The sequence below is a fragment of the Octopus bimaculoides genome, chromosome 7 (genome assembly GCF_046866305.1).
Source record: "Octopus bimaculoides isolate indiv1 chromosome 7, ASM4686630v1, whole genome shotgun sequence".
In the NCBI taxonomy this organism is placed as follows: domain Eukaryota; kingdom Metazoa; phylum Mollusca; class Cephalopoda; order Octopoda; family Octopodidae; genus Octopus; species Octopus bimaculoides.
Window position 1 is genome coordinate 41,839,353 of NC_142934.1, and position 8,861 is coordinate 41,848,213.

Here is an 8,861-nt window from a genome sequence, read left to right on the forward strand (position 1 = left end):
GCACCCCTGAAAAGAAATATATGGTGGTTATATAACATTTTTGGTGGAGGCATAGATTAATAAGATGAGGAAGAGAGAAAATATTGCAGTTTGCACATAAGTTACATAAAATCAAATACATGACAAGGTTTCGTAGAATCCATAATTCTAATTTTATTTCTTACTTTTGTATACATTTGTAATCCAAAATCTAATGGGTCTCTTTCCTAGGTATGACTGAGCTAAGTTTTCAACTAAATTTTACGTGTTATATTGGAATACATTGTCATAATCTTATTGCTTCAGGTGAGGCGCGCCCTCTGAATTAGAAAAGTTGCTTGACATTTCCCATTCACACTTTCTATCTTGGCAAATACGATAAATACTATATTTCATGTTTTAATTACCTGTTATCATACCAGAAGTTCAAAACACATTACTCTATATGTGTAGATAGAGAAATAATTACATACATCCCAATATATATATATATATATGGCACTTCACGTCTTGCTAGACAATATCTTAATTAGATACACGTAGTCTTCTTCCTGCAGCTTCTGTCATGGCTGATCTTTACTATGTATGATGAGCAAGTTATGCTACAAAATAGCATGCGCGGAAATTGCTGCAGGGCTACGGTCTTTTGTCTTACTTTCTCTGACGTTTTGCTTTTGAGGGCCAGGTTGTTTTCTTCCTCAAGTTTTCTTCACCGAAGTTTTCCATGCTGTTCTGTCTTCAGCTGACTTCTCTCAAATCTTTGCATCGATGTAACACATGGTCAGGTTTACTTACATGTGTCCTTGAAACTCAGCTTGGGTCGTCCTCCGGGTCTGCTACCCTGAGCCAACTCTTCATATATTTTCTTGTCATTCATCCTCTTCACATGTCCTAGCAATTTTAGTTTCCTTTCGCACAGAATAGTTGCCTGTTTCAAGATTTCTGTATTGGTTATTTTGTCTTGCCCTATGATGCCAAGGATCTTGAGCAGTCATCCCAAGTGAAAGACATTCAGCTTCTTCTCTTCTCCTCTGTATACTGCGTATAGTGTTCAGGTCTCTGTTTCATAGAGGAGGGCGTTCGGGATGAATGCTTTATAAATCCCGGTTTTAGCTATTATTGTGAGCATCATATTCTTCCATTATCCCTTGTTGAGTCTACCAAACGTTGTACAGCTTTTCCTATGCTGACGTATATTTCGTCGTCTAAGGAGGCTGTGGAAGTTATAACGCATCCGAGATAACATAATTTCTTTACAACCTTATAAGGCTTGTTGTCCATCATTATTTTTCCTGAAGTTTTATTATCTTGTGTCAATGACGGTCTTCTTGACGCTGATTATAAGAGAAAATGTTTTGCAGGCTTCTAAGTGTTGCTTCATAGTTGTCTGTAGAGTCGACTCATTTTGAAGAAGCAGTTCTCCGTCATTAACAAAGAGAAGGTCTCTGATCAACGTTGTCTCCGTCTTGGTTTTAACTCTGAGGCATGCAAGATTGAAAAGGGAGCCATTAGTTTTCCAGTGAAGGGATATATCTTCAGGAGATTCTTTGGAGGCACCCTGTAAGAGCACAACAAAGAAAATGCCGAAATGGTCAGTGTTAGAACACAAACGTTTTCGACTCCACTATTGATCTCAAAGCTGGACCGTGACTTTCCTACCTTTATGGAAAGATATGATTAAAGAAGAGTTGATGGACATGCAGTCTTCTCAAGAACCTTGTCTACTGGCTATAACAAAAGTTTTAGTTAGGCCTACAGATGCCACACGTAGGTATTGACATTGTTCGTAACACTTTTCCTGCTGCTGACGAAGAGAAAATACCATCTCCAGTGTTGAGCCTCCTAATCTGAAACTACACTAATTTTTTGAAACAATTTTTTGCGGGCACTTCAACAGTATTCGGGCAAATGCTTTTCCTGTAATACTCAGCAATGAAAAGCATCTGCAGTTGTTGCAATCCCCCTTTTTCTTATACATAAATTTGCATACATATGCTTCATGAGAAGATGATTGCGTTAATATTCGTATTCTATTGTGTTCGATTCTTAGATCAGGTGGGACCTTGAACTTTGCAGTGCTAATCCATCTAGCTTTGCAAACGTCGTTTTTATGTTCTATGAATGAGTCGTAAGAGGACCTGATGGGCATAGTTGTGCTCTCAATGACGTACGCACTAAAAAAAAAAAAAATCATATATGTCACCAAGTGTTTTGTTTGATTGCGAGCAACGGTGATTCATTGCATTGCCGGCCATCGTTTTCGGTTATGGTACCATGTTTAATTATTCAACCAACATAGATATAACACACACAAGAACATAAATACACACATTCAGTTAGAGAGGGAGATGGAGAAAGAGAGAAAGTGAGAGGGAGAGATAGTGTGTGAAAGAAAGATAGTGAAAGAAATAATGAGCAAAAGGAGAAAGAGAATATTCTTTTGAATGAATGATCAGCAAAATTGCCATTAAATATAAACCAAGTAGTGAGAGAGAGAGAGAGAGAGAAAGAGAGAGAGAGAAAAAGAGAGAGAGAGAGAGAGAGAGAGAGAGAGAAAAAGAGAGAGATAGAGAGAGAGAGAGAGAGAGAGAGAGAGAGAGAGAGAGAGAGAGAGAGAGAGAGAGACCAACAGAGCCCAAAATATATATCCCCATAAATCATTCACTGAGATATTTAAATGTAAATTAATGACAACAGTAATGAAATGAAAATTGGAATAATTAGAATGTAATGAATAGAAGCATAGAATATAAGGAATATTGTAAAAGATTTCGGAAATTTAACTCATTACCAACGCTTTTGACTTCGAGCTATTTTTGAAGGGAAAACGCTTTCATTTTAATTCGACATGAGTCATGTTCGTATTTAGATAACATCGATAAAGGAGAGAAATTTTATTCTGAACGTCAGTTAATCTGTTTGTTCCTCAAACTTACTATAGTTATATGAGTGTGCAAAGCTAATTGATGTCCAAAATAGACTGCCATTAGATATAGTGTATATTGGACCATGTTATTAAGTATGTGCAATTCTGTGTGTTGCATTTCATTATATTGCTACCAATGTCCAAATATTTGAAGTTGTCGTTGTTGTTGTTACATATTCCACATTTATCCTCTCCACTGTCATTCACAGAGTATTACGAATTATGAGAATTTTGTCGTCATGTGCGGTGTATTAAGAGTCTTCATTGACGTATAGTGTTTCGTATAAGGTTTCCATCAAAGAGATTCTTCATTTTCAGGCTGTTTATGAATATTCCTAAGTTCAGTTTTATAGTGTAGAACTATACTCTTGGATTGTTGGTACTGATAAATGGAATCGTATTTCTTCCATCCTTTTCTTTGGTAATCTCACTTGTATGATGTGTAGTTTCTTCCGTTATCAATTCAAGGAATAAATCTCTTTCTAGGACGCAGTTGATTTCATTTTTCGATCAACTACTATTGCAGAGATAAATCTTGCGATACTATATGGAATAGTCCTTGTGATATGTGAAGGATGGCAAGAATGGGCGTTCAAATACTTCAGTATTTGAGCGTCTGTTCACTTGCAAAATATATACGTTGTTGCTATAAAGTCACGAATTTGATACATGGGTAAATTGTGATCACACTTTCATTAAATATTTGTAGATCATTTAATTTCTCACAAAATATAAAGCAGATATGGGAAAACAGTTTTCACTTTCAACGAAATATTTTCAGAAAGTTTGCTTAGAAGTTTTCTCGACTCGCTTGAATAGATTTTCTTCCTAAAAATCCATAAGAGATTTGGCATATGAAATTTTTTTCGTCACCATAACTGTATCCTTTATTTGTCCATATATATTACTTTCAGAGATAGAGGTGTTCCATCTCCCCCTCGCTCTCTCTCTCACTCTCTCACTCTCTCTGTATGTGTATATATATATATATATATATATATATATATATATATATATATATATATATACACACACACATATATATATATAAACGTATACAAAAATATATGTGTGTGTATGCTATATTGTTTTGTCGACGCCCCCTTGCGAAGAAGTAGGATCGCCCAAGACATATAATAGAGGTAGTCTAGCCGTGGTAGAGGAGTTGAGTAGCCGTCGTGTCGCGGTTGAGTAGAGAGCATCAGTTGTCAAGTGATGGTGGGGGACAAACACATACACACAAGCAGACACATATGTATGTATGTATATAAGTATATGTATATACATATAGATATATGTATATGTGTGTGTGCGTGTATATATATATATATATATGTATATATATATATATATATATATATATATATATATATATATATATATATATAAATATATATGAATGCAGTGTACGCCAGAAGGTTTGCAAATCCAACGGTGGCCTAAAAAGACACGTTAAGGTCCGGAAAGAACAGAACTTATCTGCAGGTATTGGTGGTCCAAATCAGAGCTGCAATCTATGTGGGTGTCTTTTCAGAACATTCTCTGGTTTAAAAAGCCACAGCATATGCCATGATGATACGAATGTGTAGGTACACAAGGTTGTAAAACTCTGTAGAAGGAGTAGACAACCACCATATATATGTATATATATATATATATATATATATATATATATATATATATATATATATATATATATATATATATATATATATATATATATATATATATATATATATATATATATATATATATATATATATATATATATATATATACATGCATATATATGTATATGTATGTATGTGTGTATGTATATATATATATATATATATATATATATATATATATATATATATATATATATATATATATACACATACATATGTAAAACATTCACTCATACACACGAATATGTATATATATATATATATATATATATATATATATATATATATATATATATATATATATATATATATATATATATATATATATTGTTGATATCATGAGTAACTGGAAACTTCAGAGAACATGAAATAATTATATTTGTACTTTTTAACTCAACTCACATGAAGCTGGTGAGAACAATGTTTCTAAAATGGAAAGAAGGATTCGTAGGGTGTATTTGGTCCACTGGTATTACGCCTGCTTGGTACACAAGAGATGAGGATTGAAGAAAGACCGGTAATTTCATTTTTTTTTTCTTTTAAAAGACATTTTGGACTAGATATTTACATGCTATTGTTTATAGTTTTATGTGTGATAACCGGTCGGATAATGAGCGATATACTATATCTTTATTTACAATGTTTTCGATCGTAAGTTATAACAAATATTATTGTTTCTTAATTAAAAGCTATAATGATAATCTCGTTACCTATAATTTAATTAAAGGTATCTATCAGTAAGCATAACTCTTAGTTTAGGCTGCGTAAATGTTATGATGTATACATACCAAGTCGCTGAACGTGCGTTCATACGTACATATATGTTGAAGATATAGATTATATTTTTGTGACCGTTACACATAAAAAAATGCAGTTTCATTAATATACAGAAATAAATTCAACAAGTTGAAAGAAACGAGAAGTAAAAGGAATTACATTTCTACATTAATTTATTATATACATTTTTGGCATTTATAGTACATTTAGAAATAAAGTCATTTCGTCGTAGAGAATTACGACTTAAATTTATACTAACTAATAGTTCATTCTAGCTATAAGATTTCACAACAATTCAACATTGTCGGATTTGTGTATTGAACCTGGCATAAATATTAGCCGATACTCAAGAGGGTGAATCTCGTGGATTTGAGTTACAACCCAACGATCACTTGAGTGAGTGTCGTGGATTTTAGATACAACGCAACGATCAGTGGAGAGTTTTCCGAAAATCAAGGTTTTTATAACTACTCATACACGAATCATAGAACCGTACCCTGTGAATGACTTCTTCAACGAAGTTCAGAATTCGTATATGGGCAGTAATTTTTAACCAATGAGAAATCAATAATTTCTCATGTTCGGGCAAACGAACTTACGTTCTATCTCCGCCTCTTATGCATTTGCTACAATAAATTTGTTTCTCGTGTTAAGACCATCCTTTCTGGCTTTCTGTTTGTATGCCTGTCTCTTTCCTTCTTTCCACATATAAACATATGTGTGTATGTTTGTTTGTGTGTGTGTTTGTGTGTGAGTAAGTTTGTGTGTTTGTGTATGTGTGTGTGTTGGTGTGTTTTTGTGCGTGAGTGCGTTTGTGTGTTTGTGTATGTGTGTGTGTGTTGGTGTGTGCATGCATACATTCAGACAGTATCCTTTTTTTCATTTATTGTTAAAAAATATATGCACTGACTTCGAACATTGTTGCGTCCATGTATCGTCAATTTAATCTGGTGAATTAATATGAATCTCTTCTACAGTACCACTTAGTGCAGCTCAACTTCAATCTCTGTTGTTTGAAGTATTTATCGCGTCATTCATTTTTTTAATGAACCACTGGTCTTAGTTGTAAGCTTATTTTTCCTCGTAGCATCGAATAGTATATAAACATTTACAAATGCCATAAACGGAAGCATAGATATGTATTAACACACCCCACACACACATGCACACACATGCACACACACACATGCACACACACACATGCACACACACACGTTCGCGATCACACATACGCACGCGCACCATGCCTATAAATACACATATACACGGTCATAAATATATGTTCTGTGAATTTTCCGCACTGATCTGAAGACCCTTTGGCGTGGTGTCTTTCCACTAAACACTAGCATAATTTTCTATTACTGCAGAGGACGATTCTGAGTTACTTAGTTACCACAACAAGAACAATATTGTCTTCATTCTTGCTTATCTGATATTGTTCAGTGTGGCATAACTCTAAATATCGTGCTATCATTGTTAATATAGATTCACTCCTGTTAAATAACTGACATTGTTATGCCTTAGTTTCTATTACGCGATAACAAATTATTTTTCTTATTTTCTGCCGTCCCATTTTGCCGTATTGCATCTTGTAATAATTCTATGTAATTTCTTAGTAAGTAGATAGGAAGTCACAGCGGTATGTCTTCTTATTGAATATCAAGTGGCATGAAATGACTAGCATTCAGAGACAAAGTAAGCAACCTATATCTGAATGAACTGATTTAAATTGAGTTGAAGGAAAATGCACTAAAATCCAAGTGCAATCAGAACGAACATTGCTTTAACTTACAAAGTGCAGTTACCACTTTATTGCCTTAACTTATAAAGAATACTCGCCGAGAGGGAACATAGCAAGCTTGACGTTCACTGCATTCAGTGTTGATAAGTAAATTGATATTTTTGAATTGCTTTTTGGAAATTTACTTATTGATTGACGAAATGTAAAGTAAAACTTGCCAAATGCAACCATAGTATATCAAACTCGTTTTCTGTTTAAGAGAAGAGGATATCATTTTCATTAAATTTTGTCGGTTATTCTTTCTCGTACTTCACGTAGACGATCTCTGGTTGACCTATATCAATCTGTTGTGTATGTTGACAAATTTTAACATATCACCAACATATCTGTTACAAACAAAGGCATCTATGGCCGTCTTTTATCATTCATCATTTAATTGTTTCTGTCATAAGAGTGTGGCCATACTGGAGAACAACCCTGATGAACTTTTGTCGAAAGAATTCATGCAGGACTCATTTTGCTTAAGCCTGGTAGTGGAACACAAATACAGGCATTAAAAGACGTATATATATATATATATATATATATATATATATATATATATATATATATATATATATATATATATATATATATATATATATATATATATACATCACTAGGATATCACCAACGAGTGAAAAATACGTAAACACACGAGATGAGTACAGGACAGAATACCCGAAGAATATCACTCGCTCGTCACTATTTTAATACTCCCCCATTTCGTTGGGAAAAAGGAGGCAGTCGGAATTTTGGATAATCCTTTATTAACCCCTTCGCTCGTTTACGAACTCGTAAAGGCACAGTCAAAATTAAAGTGGTCACACACACACACACACACACACACACACACACACACACACACACACACACACACACACACACAGAAACACACACGTGTATATATATATATATAAATATAAATATAACTATAAATATATATATATATATATATATATATATATATATATATATATATATATATATATATATGTATATATATATATGGGAGAATTTACGAAAAATACAAGAGACGAAGACAGATGGTGTAAACAACAAATGGAGGTATTAGTTTAACGCTCAAGAATTGAGAAAGTCTTTGACGTTTCGAGCTACGCTCTTCAACTGAAAGGAACACAGAAAGAAATAAGGAGAGAAACAAGAAGAAAAAAATATAAATATAGTGGTCAGTGATCTATCATGGCGAATGCCGGGCAGAAGGATCACACATGAGACCTAAGAAAAAAGGGAGATAACAAAGAAGTGGTGAACCCAAGACGAGAAGCTGCGTGTGTGTGAGAGAATGCTGGTGATCTTAACGTATGTATGTGTGTATGTAGGCGTGAAGGTGTGAAAATGTGGGGAAGGGAATTGGTCAGTGCTAGTGTGTGCGTGGTGGTGTATTGTGAAGTGATGTGTTGTGTGAGATAGTGTAGCGTGGTGTGATGTGAAGGTGTTGGGAGTTGGGAGGTGGGAGTTGGGAGGTGGGAGTTGGGAGGTGGGACTTCAGAGGTGGGGAAGTCGAAGGCGGGGAGGCGAGAGTGGGGAAAGCATGGGTGGAGTGTGGGTTAGGCTGATGGTGGGTGTAGAGGTAGGGGTATGTGGGTAGGCAGAGATTGGGGTGGGTGTAATGGATGGGAAGGTAGGGTAGGGGTGTGTTGTGTTGGGATGAGCCTATGAGGGAGGGTTGACGATGAAGGAGAGGGGGTGCCGATGAAGGGGGAAG